The sequence below is a fragment of the Crocodylus porosus genome, unplaced genomic scaffold, assembly GCF_001723895.1.
Source record: "Crocodylus porosus isolate Cpor-Errol unplaced genomic scaffold, CroPor_comp1, whole genome shotgun sequence".
Lineage (NCBI taxonomy): Eukaryota > Metazoa > Chordata > Crocodylia > Crocodylidae > Crocodylus > Crocodylus porosus.
In genome coordinates this window covers 175,177-193,716 of record NW_017728928.1, presented here as the reverse complement: position 1 = coordinate 193,716, position 18,540 = coordinate 175,177, and the positions used below count along the sequence as shown (strand labels likewise).

General features: G+C 64.6%; 1 protein-coding gene across 4 annotated transcripts in view; it reads left to right on the top strand.

The window, feature by feature from the left end:
- Positions 1 to 18,540, top strand: part of RBFOX3 (RNA binding protein, fox-1 homolog 3) — a 146,141-nt gene that overhangs the window by 89,304 nt on the left and 38,297 nt on the right. For 3 of the 4 annotated variants that reach the window (XM_019542256.1, XM_019542258.1, XM_019542255.1), the window contains one exon: positions 17,142 to 17,185. The exons of the other annotated variant lie outside the window; for it this stretch is intronic. The gene's annotated coding sequence lies outside the window, so the exon portion shown is untranslated. The remainder of the gene's footprint in view (positions 1 to 17,141; positions 17,186 to 18,540) is intronic. 4 annotated transcript variants of the gene reach the window in all.

Genomic DNA, 18,540 nt, shown 5'->3' with positions numbered 1-18,540 from the left:
GTGCCTTCTTCATCCTCCCTATATATTTGAAAAAGGACTTTTTATTATCCTTGATCTTGGATGCTAGTCCTAGCTCTACGTCCCCCTTGGCTTTCCTGACAGCCCCCCTACAGGCCCGAGCAGAGGAGGTATACTCCTCTTTGGAGATAGCACCCCCCTTCCACGGGGTGTATGCTGCTTTTTTGGCAATCAGGCATTTCTGGACACCCTTGGTGAGCCGGGGGGGCTTTTGGGCCCCAGCACCTCACCCACTAGTCTCCTCAACTTGTTGAAGTTGGCCCTTCTAAAGTCCAGGGCTACCGCCTTGCTGCAGGCCCTCGACACCCTGCGCCGGATGGTGAATTCCAGCAAGCGATGATCGCTGTCGCCCGGGGGGTCGAGGACCTGGAGGCCCCTGACCAGGTCATCGCCTGTGGCCAGGACCAGGTCCAACCGGGCGTTTCCTCTGGTGGGACCGTGCACCTCCTGAATTAAGTGGAGGTCCTGTATCTCGGCCAGGAGCCTCCGGGAACGGTCCGACCTGGCTGACTGCTCCTCCCAGCAGATGTCCAGGTAATTAAAATCACCCATGACAACTACATCCCTCGCCTTAAGTGCCTCTGCAAGCTGGCCCAAAAATTCCTGGTCCAGCTCCTCCCCTTGGCTGGGGGGTCTGTAGTAGACTCCACCATTCGATCCCTCTCCCCACGGCCCCCTTGTATCTTGACCCAGAGCACTGCCCCTCTGACCCCGTTCTGCCGACAGAGGATGTGTATCGCTCCTTGACACAGAGCGCCCCCCCGCCTTCCCTTCCTTCCCTGTCCCGCCTGTAAAGCCGATAGCCCCTAACGCTGACTGCCCAGTCGTGGGATGAATCCCACCACGTCTCTGTAAGCCCTGTTATGTCTGGGTCTGAACTGGCTCTTCTGAGGGCGAGTTCCTCCTGTTAGTTCCCCATACTACAAGCATTGGCATACAGGCATTTAAGGCCCTGCTTAGCTGCGTGTGCCACCCCCCAATTTGGGAGACTGTCTGGACCCCTGTTTCTTAGCTGTTATTAGATCTGGGTGCCAGAGCATGACGGGCCATCACAGCGTGGCTCTCCTCCGGGGACTTTGCACCCGCCGTGTCCTGGGGCTCCCGGCGCAGCGGTGGAAGGTCCTTCAGGCCACGGGCACCAGAGTGCAGCCTGCACGGAGGGCACTGTCCTCTCTGTGGCTCCTAGGAGACGTGAGGAGCCCTGTGCTCAAGCTCCCCCTTTCCCAGGAGGGGCTAAGGAAGGGATCTCCCCTCGCTGGAGTCCCCGCGGGAGGCCTGGTTGGACACAAGCGAAGCATGAGCCCAGGCCCTGGACTTGAACGGACCCGAGTGCAAGTGCAGCAGGCTCAGAGGTGTGTGGAGGGGACAGGATGGTCATGCCTGGGGCTCACGGTGGCATCTAGCAGGCTGGGGGGACGAGCCCAGATGCTCGTCTTTGGAGCACGAGATGCAGGCAGGCATGCGGGTCTCCCTGCCCCGGGGCGCTGCGGACGTCGCTGTCGCTGTCGCTTCCAGCAGGAATTGAGCAGGGGCAGCAGACTGACCGCAGGCCAGCGGTGGCGGGCACCTCCCCTGGACCCCGTCTCTTGCTCCCCAGGCTGGTGCGAGAGTGGCCCCCGCGCCCAGCACAGAGCAAGCCCACCCGGGCAGGCCCTGCCCCGGGGTCCGGTGCCGCAGCCGGTTCCCCAGTGGGGAGGGCTGGAGGCCAGGGAGGAGGTTCTCCAGCAGCAGCCGGGTTTATTAAGCTAATAAAACAATGTTAAGTATCTGTGCGCCGGAGCCCCCGGCGGTCTCTTTATGTGCAGAGAGGAGCCAGGGGATCCTGAAGCGCGGAGCCGATGATTGCTCTGTAATGCTAATAAATAGCGAGGAACAGGTAGCACTGCGACAGGCTGCAGGGGAGCCCCGGAGCGGGCGCATGGAGCCCCTCCCCCTCCCTGCTGGCATTCATCTCTGCCGTGCAAACGACCCCAGCCCCGCGCTGCCCCGCACGTTCGTCTCTGCGGCGGTGGCCCGAATATCTCCTGGGAAAGCTGGTGTCCTGGCCCCATCACAGTCTGGTGAGCTGAGAGCAGGCCCTGCGGGCATCCCCATGGGAGAGGCACGAGCTGGGCACTCCCAGGTAGGAGACGTGCAGGGACACGGCTGTCTAGTGTCAGCCCCGCTGAAGCTGCCCCCAAAAGGGGTCGGTGTCATCCTGGCACCGGGCATCAGCAGTGCCCAGGCCCCAGGGCCGGCGGGGATGGTGAGCTGAGCTGTGATCCCGGGTATGCAAGGGGTGCTCGTTTGCGCTCCAGAGAGGCTGCTTCCAGCTGGAGGAGAGCGATGCCATGTGCCGCTGGGCTGCGAAGTGCATGGGCCAGTGCTGCCTGCATGGGAGGCCCCTGTCCGCAGTGCAGGGACCGCCTGCCTGCCCGGTGACATCGGTCCTGTCTGCGGAGATGGGGGCAGTTAGTGACCTGGGGTCTGGGCTGGCTCCAAGCCGCTTTCAAAGGAAGTGTAGTCGCATCTTCCTATGCTGGGAGGTTGCTCCAGGCCTTGTGCCCCTCGCTGCACTTCCTCCTGGGAGCCCGAGAGGCTGCCCCTTGCCCGCTGGCCTGTGTGTGCTGCAAAATAGCCCCCTGCCGCTCCATCTTGCGCGGTGCCCTGGGCGATGCACTGCTCTTTGTACCATCCAGGTGTCTCCCAGACTGACCCCTGGGCTCAGGCCTAGTCTTCCCGGGCGTTGCAAGGGAAGAGGGTCTGGGTCCCTCCAGGCTTGCTCTGCAGCGGTGGCATGGCAGCACATCCCCTCCAAGGGCTGCCCTGATGGAGGGCGCTCGGCCGGGGGGCTCAGGCTGGGCAGTGCGGGTCTGTGCCCGGCTCCTGGGTCCCACCATCAGCTGAGCAGCGCTTGTGCTTGTGCAGCCACGCCAGGCGCAAAGCCTCCCAGCTGGGGAAATGGCCTGGTCTCTCCCGCACGAAGGCCCAGGGTCCCCGGCTGCTGGAGGAGCCCTGCCCAGGCCCTTGCAGGCTGGCCCGCACGTCTCTGCTGCAGCCCACTGGGCTGCGCTTGCAGGCCATGTGCCGGCAGCATGCAAAGCAGGCCACATATAATAGATAATAATTAATAGACTGCTCCCACGGCCAGCTAGGTAAGTAGATAAATAATTTTAATTATCCTTGGGGAGGCCGTAAATTCGCACACAGACCTTTATTAAGCTCTCTGTTTACAGCCGCCATTTGTATTGTGTGTCATTTTGCATAAACCCCCCCGGGGCTGTGCGGCGCTGCGTGAGTGGCGCCGCCTTGCCCTGGGCGCTGGAGAGCCGGGTACGGCCAGCTTCCCCGGAGCAGAGCAGGGCACCCAGGATGCCCTGACTTGCTCGCTGCCCTGGGCCGAGGCTTCCCCCAGCGTGCAAGTGCCTCCCTCCAGCTCGGCACGCCGTGTGCCCCCCCGGCAAGGCTGGACTCTGGGCTAGTGGCACCCAGGAGCAATGCGAGCTTGTCTTCTGGCTTGCATGTGAGCCCCCGCTGCCCCCACATGCCGGCATGGAGCTTGGCCGGGTGGGAGCCCCGGGACACCGGGGCCGAGCGTGTCGGGCCGGGGCCGGGAGCTGGGCCCTGGTGCTGCAGAGCACTGCTGGTGCACGCGGTGCGGCAGCGATCCCCCGCGGGGCCGGCGGGGCCGCACGTTGCCTCCGCAGCCTCGGCGCTCGCCTGCTGCGTGGGAGGATGAGCTGTCGGAGCAGCTGCAGCAGGGAACGGAGATGTGGCCCCCGCCCGCAGAGCCGGGCTTCGGCGCAGGGTCTGCTCCATGCTGGCTGCTGGGGCCCTCTGCGCCGCATCTCCAGCTTGCAAGGAGAAGCTTTGAGGAGCAATGCATGTGCAGGCAGACGCTGGCCCCTCTCCCAGGCTCTTTTGTGGCTCGGAGAAAAGCAGGGCCCAGGGGGTGAGGGCAGAGCTGCCGTGACTGCTGCAGCTCCAGCTTTCCCATCCTCGCCGGAGCCGGAGCCGGAGCCGGAGCCATCCGGCGGAGCCCCTGGGCCACGTGAAGGGGAGGCTTTCCCTGTGCTGACTTGTCCTGCGTTCTCCCCAGCGCTTTGCAAGGTCTGAGGCCACAGCTTGTCCCAGCCAGCTCCGCCGGCCCAGGCAGGGAGGCAGGGACAGGTGCCGTGCCCTGGGCTCCTGCCGTGTGCGTCCAGGGGAGAGAAGCTGCCAGCATTGCTGGCTGATGGAGTCATCCTGCTGGAGGCAGGGGACAAGGGTGTCATCTGTCTTGGCTCTGCCCGCTGCCCGGTGCCGCGGGGCCTGCACACAGCAGAGACTCCCCCAGGAGCTGCTGATCCATCACAGCCCTGGCACCCTGGGGCTGGCAGGCGTCACCCGCATGCCAGAGGGGCTGCGGACGGCTCCAGGGCTGGGGTGCGGTCTGCAAACGGGGGGGGATGTGCTTGCCAAGATCTTGCATCCAGCTCCAGCTACGTCCACACACCCAGCCTGGTGTTTTACGCCTGGCTGGGATTGTGCTCCGTGGTCCGTGCTGGGGAGGGGGCTGTGCCCCCTGACAGGGATGGAGCCATGCCAGCGTGTGCAAGGAGCCTCTGCTCGGGAGAGGCAGGTGGGTCACTCGAAGCTAGCCCCTGGCAGGCCGGGGAGCACAGGGCTTGCTCCGAGACCCTGCGCCGAGGGGAGGGGTGGGGTGAGGACTCCAGGGAGACGGGGCGAGAGGCCGGAGCAGCAGTGCAGGCACTGGACGCAAACACCGTGCGAGGTCTGGGGGGCTGGGTGGGCCTGGGCAGCCTGCCGGACAGGTGGGCATCTGCCACTTGCAGGGGGACTTGCCCCGCTGCTCCCACGGGCATACAGCCGCTGGCTTGGAGCCGGGCCAAGGGCCACGCGCCGCCCACCCGGGGCAGTGCCCACACTGGGCTGGCCCCGGGGCCGTGCTCCTCCCCGCAGCGGGCTGCGGTTTGTGCTGATGGCAGGGCATTTTCCCCCTTTTTGCGCATGTCTCTGGGAAGAACCATAAATCCCGAGCCGCGCGGTGCTGCTGCGTCAGCAGTCTGCAAAATGAATTGATATTAAACGCGACAAAAGTCTCTCTCGCTCACCCAGGCCAGGCTCCTCTCCTTCCCCAAGGAGGGGATCGAGACGTGGAGGAACGGAGCTTGCCATCCGCTGCCCGGAGCAGCGTGGGGCCATCTATTACGGGCACTCGTTAATGCAGGATTATTTACCAATAACTGCGCTCTCTGTTGCGTCTACCTCCGGGGCCCGGCTCTCCCGCATGCATGCCGCCAGCCTCAGCGATGCCCGCGCCGGCAGGGAGCAGCGTGAGCTGCGCCGTGCGCTAAGCTCCAGGTACCAGCAGTGCCCTTGCCTCGCGCGCCGCTGGCGGCTGCATCCAGCTGCGCTCCCTAGCAGCACCGGGCCTGTTTCCTTGCATGCGCCCAAGCAGCACGTGGTCCCTCGCTCCTGGCTGACTAGACAGGTCTCTCTGCCAGGCCGCCGGCGTGGCTGGCTGCACGGCTGGCTTTGTGGGCCCTGGTCCTGGCAGGCAGGAGGTGTCGGGGAGCTGGATAGCCCCTTAATGCCAGATGTGCAGTGCAGATGTTGCGGGGAGGGGGGCCGGCCGCAGGCAGGTCGTGGATCAGCGCAGGGTCTGTTGGGGAGGCAGGAGGAATCGGTCCAGGCGCTTGGCGCTGTGCCGTTGACTGGCACCGCCCCGGCTGGCATCGCAGGGAGGGCCCGGCTGGCGGATGCAGGCGGGATCGGGGCTGTCTCGCCCCGCAGGGGAGCAGCTTGGCAGCACCCCGCGTGCCTGCGCAGTCTGGAAGCCAGAACTGGGGAGCGGGCTGCGCAGGTGCAAGGTGCTTGGGGCCGAGGGGGCAGCATGAAGTTCCCCGGGCGCCATCGAAGCCCCACCGCAGAGTGGGCCGCGGGCTGCGGGGGGCACGAGCCTGGAGCTGCCAGCACACCCCCTGGATCCCAGGTGCCCTCTCCCCCCGCACCCTCCTGGACGTGCCCCCTGGGGGGGCTCTCCCCACCTCTCCCAGCCCAGGTCCCACTGGGGAGCGGGGAGCAGAGCCCCCTGCCTCCCAGCTCCAGCTCCAGCTCGGGGCGGCGAGAGAGCTGGCTCCGGCCTCCAGGTAGTTTAATATCCCTGCTATTGGGGCTGACATTTCTACTGTTAATTTTAAAACACTTTATTTCTTTCTCTATTAAGTTAGACTCGTTTTGAGCAAGCTAAATAACTCTCTCGCCCTGCGCCCTGGCGTTTTACGGCTGCTTTCCCCCGCTCTTCCACGTTCGTTCTCTTTCTGGGAGGCCGGAGGGCAAGGGCGCTTACCGGGGTCAAGCTGGGCAGCAGGCGCACTGCACCTCCCTCCGCCTCTGCACCCTGCCGGGGAGCAAGGAGCATCCCCGACCCCAACCTCCGGCCCGGCCGCTGGGTGTGCGGCGTTCCCAGAGCTCGGTGCCCATGTGCAGCCAGCCCAGGGGTCACTTTGACCCTCTGTCCCCCAGGGATGGAGGTCCGCTGTGCCAGGCCATCCTGGGCATGCATGGGCAATGTGCTCAGGGGGCATCTGCCAAGATACCCTCCCTGCTATGGAGCTTGGTGCCCAGACCTAAGGGCAGACCCTGTCCTAGAAAGAGCCATCACCCTCGCAGCCCTCGTGGGACTCTTACAGGTGGCCGAGACCTGCGGGTTGCGGGGCCAGGCGCTGTAACATGCAGCGATCCTGGGTGCGGGCTCCTGCACCGCCGTGAGCTGTGCCCACCGGGCATCGGCAGTGCTGCGTGTCCCCTTCATCCCTGCAGCGGAGGGGCAGCTCATGGGAGCACGCGCGGGGCCTTCTGCTTTCCTGGAAACGGCCGTAGCTAGAAGAGGCAGGGCTCGGAGGAAAAGCCCCTGCCTGGGAGCTCAGGCCTTTCCACCCCTGCTCCAAGCTTTGTCCCGGGTCAGCTGCGAGCTGTGGGTCTGGCGCTGCTTCCTTCTGCCCCCTTGGAGGGGCAAGGCCACGAGCTGCTTGGCCCCGAGTCTGCCACGTGTCCTGCCACGCTCCCAGGCTGCCTCCTCCCGGGGAAGCCCGGCAGCTTGCCCAGCCGCTGGCCGGCGCGCGCAGGTTTGCAGTCCCTCGCAGCGCCGTCCCCAGCCCTGCCCGGGCTGTTCGTTATTGTTAGCAATCGATGTTATTGATGCCGTGCGGGCGGAGGAGGCCACTGGAGGGCCGTTCTTCCAGCTCATTACAGTTAGCGCTGAACTATCCCCTTTTTATATAAATCCTGACACATAAAGATAAGAGGCGCCATTTTCTGTGGCGTGCCGCTGCGCTGCCCCTGCCCCGGGCCGGCTGCGTGCCGAGGCGATACCTGCGGAGCAGACGTCTCCCCGTGCCAGGAGAAGAGATGACCAGCCAGGGACTGGCATGGGGAGGTCAATGCCCCCCACGCCCGATGCTGTGATCGCCACCGGGCTCCTACAGCGGATCCCCGGCTCGCTTGCTGCATCCACAGCCTCGCGCGGGCCAGCTCAGCCTGGGGACGTGGCTCGCTGGGCACGGATCCTTCCACTCTGCCTTGGGCCACGTCCGCTGATTTGTGCTGGAAGATGAGTGGGAGGACTGGTGCTGACACGCAGTGCAAACCCTGCGCCCCTGCCCGGGCCCGTCACTCGATAGAAACCTAATCCTGGGCAGAGGGATCGATGCTAACCCGGTTCTGGGAGGCTGCGAGCGCTGCTGCTTGTTTGGGGAGCTCCTCGCCGCCTCGCCCCCGCTCCCCTGGCGTGACTGGTCCAGGCCACGCAGGCCGGCAATGCCTTGAGCTGGCAGGGGCCTGTGTCTGTGTTGGCACCGCAGTGCGCTTGCACCAAGGAAGGGGGTCTGGCAAAGGGGTGGGTAGCTCTGGGGAAGGGGATTGGCGCTGGCACCCATTTACTCCGGGGCACTTATCTAGTGTCTCTGCTGTCCTGGCAGCTCCTGGGCTCTCGAGCAGTTCCTCTTCCTCTCTTCTTTGAACTCCCATCTCGGATCCAGTTGACAGGAGCTGAGACCTCCCCCGCTGCCACGTCTCGCAGCACTGCCAGTGTGAGTGTCCCCGCGCAGGGACCACCCCGAAGTGGGGGGCAAACCCTCGTGTTGGCTGTGGAGTCGCGGGGCAGGTGCGGGGCGGGTGCTGCATTGTATCCCCGTGGCCGGCGTCTTCCTCTGGGCGAGCGGCGGAGCCTGGGAGCATGCAGTGGGTGGAAGCGGAGACCGTGGCTTGTCCACGTGCAGCCCTGCCTGGCTCTGGGTGCTCCCCCGGAAAGCAAGCAGGGTGCTGGCAGGAAGCACACGGTGCCACGTGGGCACTAACACCCTCAACTACACGGGGTCATTCAAGGAGGAGAAGAAAGGGATTTCTCCTGCCAGGGCAGTAAAATCACCTGGGTCGAAACCATCCTGACGGTATCTCCCCTGCCGGGGCACGCTGCCTGGTGCCTGCAGAAGGAAGCTGTCGCGGGATCCCATCCCCTGTCCTGCCCTGATCCAAGGCAGAGAGTGAGCCACAGGGCCCGTGCGGGGAGACTGAGCCTTCGACCCTTACCTTGTCCCGGCTGGTTTTTCAGAGAGGGAAGCATCCCAGAGTGCATCTGCCAGGCAGCTTGGGCAGCGCCAGGCCGTGGAGGAGCTGGTCCAGGTCGCTGGATGTGGCGCCGTCTGCCCAGGGCCCGCGGTGCAACCGTGCATGCCCCTCTCTGCCGCCTGCCAGGCCGGCCCCGCTTGCTCGGACCCTCTGCCGTCCTCCTGCTCCGGGAGCGTGGCCCGGGCAGGGCCTGGCGCTGCGGTCGTGTCGCTCTGCCGCGTCCCGTCGGCTTCTTCCCGGAGAGGGGGAGCTACAGGGTAATTTATGGCGTAGCGTGGAGCTGCGGATGGGAAGAACGTCTGCCCTTTAAATAAGTCATGAGGCAGGATCCCAGCAGCACAATTAGCCCCCTCCGTTAATGATTATTTATGGCACTGGGAATGCTTATTTAACCTGACGGTATTAAATATTAAACCAGATTGTAATATTTATAACTGCAACCGCCACAAGCGGAGCCGCCACGTGGTGGAGGCAGGTCCAGTTGCGTGGCACCTGGGGCGGGTAGAGTAACGCCCGGGCTCTGAGCGGCGGGCGCAGCCCTCGGCCACGTGGCAGGAGTCTGGCCCACGTCGCTCCTGCCCTCATCCATCCGGGCGCTCGTGGCCCGGGGGCATGTGGGCTTAGTGACAGCCAGCCAGGGCGCTTGGGTGCTGCGCTGACGCCCCCCATGCACTCTCAGCTCCGGGGTAGCAATGCACCTCCTGCCACCCCGGTCGCGGAGGGTGTCCATGCTGTGGCCTCCCCAGAGCCATGTATACGTCCCAGTCGGGTCTGGGCGGTGGCCTGTGCGGAGGGAGCCTTGCTGGGACGTGCGTGAGGACGCGCCCCCCGGCTCCGCTCCGCTCTGCTCCCTGTGGAAGGGCTGAGTGGCTGCGATGGATGCGCTGGGCCCCAGCGCAGTGGCTGGGGATGGGGTCCAAGCGAGCGCTGCGGCCGCAGCATCCCAGCTGAGTGAAATACCCGATGGACTCGATTTTGCTTGCAATTGGAAAGTCTGCCAGCAAAACAAACCATGTTATCGGGCTGCCGTGCGCCCGGAGCAGCGTGTCTCGGGGGCCAGCTCAGCATCAGGTCCCAGCGCAGCCCCCTCTGCCAGCTCCCATTCCCCCTCGCCATGGCCCCCAAAGCTCCTGAGCATTGCCCAGCAGGTGCCCTGACATTGTGTCCTGTCTGCAGCCATCTCTGCCCCGTCCCACGCCCCTCCCCTGCCACCTCGGGGACCCATCAAGCCCCGGCCACCCACTCTTTTGCATTTCCAGTGCACATGGGGCTCGTGTCCCACCCTGAGCTCCTGCGGATCCTGCCTCACACCTAGAGGCTGCAAATGCCCAGGGGACATGTGGGTGAGTCTGGGGGGAGCTGCACCTTTGCAGCAGGCAGGGAATGCATCGGGGCCATGGGGGAGCCCCGGCGGTGCCAGGGCAGTGTGGCAAGGCCTGGAGAGGGCTCTGGTCCATCGCTGTAATTAGAGGAGAAATAATTACCACTGTGCAGGAAACCCTTGCACCACGTGGGCACGGCTGTGGTGGCCAGGGCATGGGCAAGGAGCCAGCGGGTGCCTGGGGCGCCGGTGCTTGTGGTCCTCTGTCCCCTGCTCAACAAGTAGGCACCCTATGCGGAGCTAATGGGGGCTCAGGTGCCCCGAGAAGGGGGAAAGTCCCTGGGAGTCACCCCCCACCTGGCTCCAGCTCCCCTGCACAGGGAGCAGAGGGGTTGCCTGCCAGGAGTCCAGGGGTCAGCACCGCTTGACCGCTACCAGCACCGGCCGGTGTTCACATCTCCGCTGGAGCTGCAGGGGCATGTCCTGTCTCCAGAGCAGCCCAGAGTCGTGCCTGCAAGGAGCTGGATCGATGCTCCCATTGGGCCAGGCCTGGGCACGCGACGGGCTCTGCCACAGCCTGCTGTGGATCAAGCGATGATGAAGGGGTCTGACCCAATGAGCAGACAGCCACGCTGACCTTATTTAGGATCCTAATCAATTTGCCCCCTGCATGATTAATTGAGATGCTCACCATTGATTTTCCGTGCGGCAAAGCGGGCGAGGTGGGATCTGCTGCACTCGCAGCCCCCAGGACACCTCTCTGGTCCCCAGCCCAGCCCCGCTCCACCACAGAAGGTCCCTGCAGCATCCTCCACGGGGGGTGGATTTGGGCTCTGTGCCAACAAGCCCCTGGCCCCGTTTCACCCCAGCTCCATGCCATAGCCCCACTCCCAGCCCGCTCAGAGCCAGGGGCTGATCTCAAGCTCCTGTCTCAAGAGGCTTCCTAGCCAAGGAGGCTTTGGTCTCTACACCTGAATAACCCCCCGAGAGCCGGCCCAGGAGAGGGCATCCGGGGGCATTAGGCAGCCTTGTCCTGGGGTTGTCCAGGGCCAGAGGAGAGCGTGTGCCTGTGATAGGTCTGGGAACGTGGCAGCACTTCACGCCCCTGCCTGCATCTCACTACGGTGGGCATCCTGTGCTGGGCACGGGCCGGCCGGGGGAGAGCCGGACAAGCTTTGCCCAGAAGCCGGAGCAGGAGGCGAGGGGCTTCTTGCGGGTGACTGGGAAGGGTTTGCAAGCTCCGTCGCTGAGCAGAGGCCTTGGCCCTGGGCTGCTTCTTGCGGAGCCCCGGTTCCTTCCTGCCTTGCTCTCTGCTCCCGCGAGCAGGAAGCACGGGGCTTTGGCATCCAGCTCCCAGGCACGGATTCACAGGGGGTTAGGGCTGGAAGGGACCTTGTGAGATCATCTGGGCAGGAAAGACTGCGGGGGTCAAGTAGCCCCAGCAAGGTGTGCATCCAGTCTCCTTTTGCAGCTCTGCAGGGTTGGTGCCCGCACCACCGCCCCGCTGGGTGTCTATTCCAGTCTGGGCACACGAACCGTGAAGTTTTTCCTTATATCCAGTCTGAAACCTTCTTCTAGGAGCTTAGGACCATTGCTCCTGGTTTTCCCCTGGGGCACTTTGAATAGTTGTTCACCTGGCCCCCGATGCTCTCCCCTTATATATTTGGAAGCTGCCACCAAATCCCCCAGAAGTCTTCTCTTTTCTAGGCTGAACAGTCCCATATCTGTCAGCCTGTCCTCATACGGCTGGCTCTTCAGGCCTTTAATCATACAAGTGGCTCTTCTCTGGACTCTCGAGCTTCTCCGCATCGCTCCTCAAGTGCAGCGCCTAGAGCTGGACGCGGTGCTCCAGCCGCGGCCTGACCAAGGCCGAGTAGAGCGGGAGAATAACTTCCTCAGTTTTGCTTGCTGCCTGCCGGTGTATCGTTTGCTCTGCTAACTGTAGCATTGCACCGGTGGCTCAGATTCGTTTTATGGTCAGTGATGGCCCCCGGGTCCCTTTTGGACGTGGTGCTAGCTCAGGTAGCCTGGAAGTTCGCTGTGGATTTTTCCTCCCCAGACGGAGCGCCTGACACTTCTGGGTGTTGAACAGCATCTGGTCCTGGTCCGCCCGTCTCGCCCACCTGCCCAGGTCTGCCTGAATCGTCAGCCTACCCCGAGGCATGCCTGCACCTCCCCACAGCTTTATGTCATCAGCAACGTTGCCTGTGGCCTCGTCGCCCCCCGTCCAGATCGCTGAAACGCAGCGGTCCAAGTAGCGAACCCTGTAGTAGTGGGGCCCCGCTGGCCACCACCCACCAGGTCGACACCGATCCGTCCGTTAGCACTCGCGCGGGGGGGTCCAGCCCCGCAGCCAGTTTCCCACCCACCTGACCCTTGAATTGTTGAGCCTGTAGTCCCCTAGTTTTATCCTAGAGAGCCTCATGGGGGACCCGGTCAAAGGCCTTCCTAAAGTCCAACTACATGACGTCGGCCTCGTCTCCCTTATCCAGGCGGCGAGGAACCTGGCCGTAGAAGGAGATGAGGTGAATCAGAGGCGACCCACCCATGACAAAACCATGCTGGCCGTCGTTCAGGATTTTGCCTTCTGCTAGTTTATCGTGTATGGACTCCCTGAGACATTTTTCAAGGAATTTCCTGGGATTGAAGTCAGGCTGTAGGTCCATGGGTCCTCTCTCCTCCCTTCTTGAAGATGGGCACAACACTGGCCCTCTCCAGTCTTCTGGGACCCTCCTGAGCACCACAAATTCTCCCAGAGTTCGCCAGCAGTCCCGCGATGACTTCGGCTAGCTCGTTCTGTGCTCGCGGACAGAGTTCGTCCGGTCCTACTGACTTATAGATACGCAGCCTGTAGCTGTGCTTTCGCCAGCTCTGCGCTGACTGCTGGGAGGCGATCATCCCTACTGTGCCGATTCTGCATCGTATTCGTATTCGGCAGGCTATCGCTCTTCGACTGGTCCACGCTGTCGCTCGAGGAGCCCGTCTTGCTCCATTGCAGGGCCTGGCCCACGTCTCAGGCTCGTCTGGAGGTGGCAGGGGTGGGCAATGCACCACTGCTTGCCCCAGCTCTGCCAGCTGGGGAAGGGAGATGCCAGCTAATGTCCTAGGAGGGCTGGGCCGCCAGGCAGCCTTCCCCCGGGCATGCTCCTCGAGTGCAGATTTGAGCCGTAAGATCTGGTCTGAGTGAGCTCTACCCCCAGGGCCCTGGCAGAGCCCTGGGCTTCTGCACCTCTTCCCCCTAGGAGCCCCGGCCGGCGGGCTGAGCTGTGGTGCGGGGCCTTGGGGCACTGTCACTAGCGGCTCTGAGTCCCCAGGGTGGCGGGGACAACCCTGCCCATCGCCCCCAGCGGGCACGAGTCGCTCCCACCGTCAGTCGTCCTGGCACCGAGTCTGCTCCCTGCTCCTCGCTCGTTCGCACAGAGCCACAGCACCCGCTCGCGCGGCCGCCCCGGGAGGAGCGCTGCCTGCCAGCGCCGTGCCCAGCAGCCCGGGGCTCGTGCCCCCGCCTGGCCTGGTCACACAGTCCCTTGTGGCGCCGTCTCTAGCAGCACGCGATGCCCCTTGCTCCCAGCCCCCGGGTGTGACCGGGGTGGGGCGCGGCCGGCACTAGCACCTCCCTGGATGGACGGAGCCGGAGACTTGGGTTTCCTCTGCTCTTGGTTGTGCCTCAGATTCCTCTTTCTTAGAAGAAGGGCGAGAAATGACATAGTACCTTCAGCGAAAGCCTCTCCCCTTCCTCCAGCCGCGCTCCTGCCATTTACATTAAGGGCTATAACGGGCTGGAGTAAATGGAGCAGGTTTGCAATTAGTTTTCAAAGTACTTATCTCATTAAAGTAAATGAATTATTGATTTAGTGACACTCATGCTTTTAGCGAGCGGCACCGTGCCATCACCACGCTGTTCCCTGGCTCGCCAAGCCACCGGCCGGTGCAGGCAAACCTGCTTCGTGGGGAGTTTTTGGTTTTTCTCTTCTAATTTCTAATATTCCCTGCCTGCGACCTGGCTCTGGGCTGGGAGCGGGCAGCCCGGGTGCGGGGAGGCAGCCTGGCCGTGGGCTCGCGGGGGTCCTGCCGGCACACGGCGGCAGAGCTGGCACGCCGGCCTGGGGATGGGCGGACGGAGTTCACGGGGGTCTCTGCGACGCTCCTGCCCGCCTGTTCCTGGAGCGCCCGGCAGAGCCCCTGCCCGCGGAGAGGGGAGCGGGGACGCTGCCTGCGAGTCACCCCGGTGCTGGGCAGCACAAGGACGGAGACTGGATGGTCCCGGCAGTCGGGCCCAGGGCCAAGCCCTGTCTCCTTGGCTGGACCAGCGGGGCTGCGGGCAACCCGGGCGCGCACGGCGGAGGGCCGGGCCGCGGGGTGAGAAGCGCGGGCGGGGAAGGAGCTCGGAGCCGGTCCGCCGGAGCCAGGCGCCTGTGGCTGAACGTGCGGCCCCTCCGCAGCCAGCTGCTGACTCATCTCTTTACGCAGAGACTGAGTCTCTCCCGTAGGATGAAATGCCCCACGGCTGGGAAGCTCTCGCTCGAGCCCCCGGCCTCCTGTCCCGTCCGGCCCCAGCGCCCTAGGCCTGAGCTGATGTGGCTGCCTCGGGTCCTGTGGACCCCCGCCACCGTGCACGTGGCTCCCACCTCTGCAGGGACAGGCCGGGAAGGATAGCAGCGAGCCCCCAAGCCGGGACCTTGGCCCCGGAGGTGGCCTCTTCAGCAGCTTGCTCTGTGCTGGCTCGGGGCCGCCACAGCCCTGGAGAGACGGGCACTGCACCCCTGCGTGCCCTGGCGCTGCCCTGCCGGCACCGCGGCGCTGGATGGTGGAGCAATGCCGTGCTGGCGGGCGCCGCATGGCAGCAGGAGGGTCGTCCGGCGTTGCCCCCAGCCCTGCAGCTCTTCCCAGGGAGATGTACCATGACTGTCACGCTGGCCTCAGCCCTGTGTGCCACGGGGGCTGACAGGCATCCCTTTGCAAGGCATCTCTGGTCCAGCCCACAGGCCCTGGCCTGCGCGTCTGCTGGCACCGATGGGCTGCCTGCAGCTGGCAGTGGGGGGGCCCTAACCCTAACCCTCACTCCTGCCCTCAGCAGCTGGAGAGGGCTCTGACTTGCAGCTCTGTGTGTGGATGCAGCATGGCCTGCCCGCAGGTGCCGAGCCCTCTCAGGACAGGCAGCCCCCGCCAGCCCCGGTGCCAGCGCAGCTGGGGGCAGCGCCAGCCTCCGCCTGCCCTCCAGCCGGCACCTGGAAGAGCTGCTGGGAACGTGGCGTTTTTTATCTTCCCTCTGTTCAAACCCCCTTCTCATTTAATTAAAAGTGTTGACACCGCGCCTGGTCATCCTGCCCGCCAGAGAGCGCGGTGATAAATTAAACATTACACCTTTAATGGCCCATAAAGAAATATTCACTGCTGCTTATGTATATAGGGATATAAATAGAGAGGGCTGTGGGGGAGGGCTGGGGTATTATTTTTCCTCAGCCAGATAATCTTTGCTAATGAATTTAATTAAAAGCCAAATTAATTTTGGAGCTGGGGGAGCGGGTTGGAGGCTCCCGGTGGAGCTGGCGGGGGGGCGGGTGCTGCCCCAGGGGGCTCAGCCGGGCGCCAGCTCCCCGGAGCGTGTGCCCACACATACCGTGACTGAGCTCCCCCGCTCCTACCCCCGTGGCTGCCCACCCCCTTCTAGCGAGCGAGGATGCCGGGCCCGGAGGCGAGGGAATCCCGATCGCCGCCAGTGTGCGCAGAAGCTGGACTGATCCCTGCCTGGCTGCTCATTCCCGTACAGACCTGCTGCTTTCCACCCCCTGGGATCCACCCTCGCCCTCCTGTCGCGTGCCCAGGGCCGGGGGGTGGTCCTGGATGCCCGACCCAGTGGCCAGGGCAGGGAGCAGGGCTGGAGGGCACCGGGAGGGAGGCTGATCCTCTCCCCGCCACGGGCTGGATGGGAAACAAGGACTCGCGGCACAGCCGGGGCTGGAAGTTTGGCTGTGGCTGCAATAGGAGCCGTCAGCTCCTGCAAGGAAAGCTGTGCCCCCGCCGCGTTTCTCGCCGGGGCTGCCGGTGGCCTGAGCCCGAGCGCCAATGCACTGCCTGCGTCCAGCCCGCTGTGGCCTGGATGCCTCAGCAGGCCACGTCCTCGGGACACGGCTGGGGGATACCTTGTGCCTCTGGCCGCTGGCGCCTGGCAAACGTGCCTAGCTGGGCTCGAGCTTTCCGGAGGGTTTTTATCATCAGAGCGCTAATGGAAGTCAGCACCAGCCTAATGAGCTGTGTTTCTCCATGAATCTGATTCACTGAGGCAGGAATTACCATAATTGATTATCCCGCTGCGCTGCTGAGAGCCGTGTTTGCTAACACAAGCGCCTGGGAATCACTTCCCTTCCTCCCACGGAGAAGCCTCCGTCGTGGCCCGCGGGGCCGAGGGGCTGGGGTCCGCGCCGGGCCAGGCGTGCAGCTACCCTGCGCCTCCGGCCCGCGGGGCACGGAGCGGCCTGGCGCACGCCCTGCGAAGCCGGCGGGGTGCTAGCGTGTGGCACGGGCTCTTCTGGGCTCCGCTCCGGTGCTGGCCGAGTGGGCAGCGTGGCCCCAAGTCCACTGCTGTCCTGGGCTGTTTCCCACCCCAGCCGTTGCCCTGCAAGTTGGCAGCTCGGCCCTTTCCTCCCTGCTCCAGCTCCCGGAGTCAGGGGATTGCTGGAGACTCCCAGCTCGTGGTTGTACAAGGAGAAGCTCTCGGCCCTCGCGGCTGCAGGGAAGAGCTGGGAAACTTTTCAGCAAGGGCTCAGAAAGCAGGAGGGGCAGCTAGAAAGCGCTTACACGTCTCATCTGTAAGCTGAGTGCAAGCACTGCTTTCAGGGGGCTCGGCGACGTGCATGGAGAGGTCTGGGGCTGGGAGAGCAGCTGTCGGTCAGGCCGGCCCCGCTCCAGGCTCCTCTTAGCACGCGCCGCCCCGGCTGCCAGGGTGCCCCTGCGCCCCACGCGCCAGCGCTCGACGCCCTCCAGGAAGGAGGCTGGTGCCAGGCCGCTGCCAGGGGAGCTCGTGTCCCGGGTGGCCGCGAGCTCGTAAGCAGGGCAAGCTTCCCAGAACTCGGAGGGAGATAATTCCTCCTATTCAGAGCCGCTGCCAGTCAATGAGCGAATGGCATTGACTGTAAGCAAGTTAGCGGTAATGAGCATTGATTTTGATTCTTCCTCCTCTCTCTTTCCTCAGCGAGACCAGCGTGAGCGCCGCAGGGGACCGTGGCTGAACAACAGGTACCGACACTTCCCTGCTCGGGCTCCGCGGAGGGGGGATCGCCTCGCAGCGCCCGCCTGGGGTTGCCCAGCGGCGAGGCTGCAGCCGGGCTGGAGCTGGCGCTGGTGCTTCCTCCAGGGCCGCGAGCACGGCTGCAGCTGGGTTTGGCTCCTAGCCCTGTCCTGCTGGCACAGCCCCCCATGCCGCCTCTGGCCAGGTCGGTGACGCTCGACTGGGGTGCCGCGAGATTTCAGTAGGAACCCAGCGTCACCACCGTGCTGCCCCGCCGTGGCTTTGCTGGGGTCTTTGCAGCACTCGTGTTTTTCTAGTCCAAAAGCGGAGCTGGCGCCTTCCGCGGGGGCCGGAGCCGAGGCGGGCGCAGGACCACTGGGCCAGGGGCTCAGCATCCAGGGGGCTGGTGGGGCCTGGGGCTCTGCCGGCTGGAGAAGGGCAGCAGGCCGGCCTGGTGCAAGTAGCATCCTGCGGCTCCCCCCGGCTGTCCTGGCAGGTGCATCCAGGTGCAGGGCTCGAACGGGGTGGGTATCCAGGGGCAGGCCTGGCCTCGGGAGGGGGTCTGCGCTGCCGGAGGCATGCCGACGTCTGGTCACACCGCGCATCTCCCCCTGCCCGCGCCGCTCAGGGTCGCTCCCCGCGTCTTGGCGAGGGCCCGGTCTGCCGTCTGTGGGAACGAGGCCCCTGGACAGTACCTGGGCTCCAGGCGACATGTGCCTCTGTCCAAAACCATGATGGGTCGGGCTGCCCCTGTCTGCAGGGGCAGGTGCAACAAAGGCTCGGGTGGGCTCCCGGGGGCACAAAGCTCTCCAGAGAGCCCAGCGCGGAGGAGAATGGCTTGACGTTGCTGGGGACCAAGGCCTCTCTGCATCCGGGGGAGACACGGCAGCGACTGGCATGCACAGCACACCCACACGGCACTGCACGCGGGGTCAGCCTGTCTGCAAGGCAAGTGCACGGGGACTTCTCCGGCCGATGGCAGCCTGGGCTGTCTGCAGTTCCTCCTGCGCTGTGACCCGCCGGGGGGTTGCAAGAATTTGCTTGCATGGCAGCAGTCCCCAGTGGTGCATGGCACGGAGCAAAGTCTGGTGCAGCCAGCCGCTGCGGGGTCCGTGAGGCTGGGACAGGATGGCTCTGTCCCCGGGAGCCTGCAGCCAGAAGCGAGGGCAGTGCCCAGCGAGCAGAGCAGCAAGCCAGAGGGTGAAGGTGGGCAGGAGCGAGGTGGGGAACGAGCCCTCCCACGGCTGCTCCATGAGTGTTGCTGCGCCCACGGGAGAGTGGATCCAGCTAACTACAGGCCCATTAGCCTGACTTCTATCCTGGGGAAGATCTTAGAAAAGTTTATTAAGGAGGCCATCCTTGA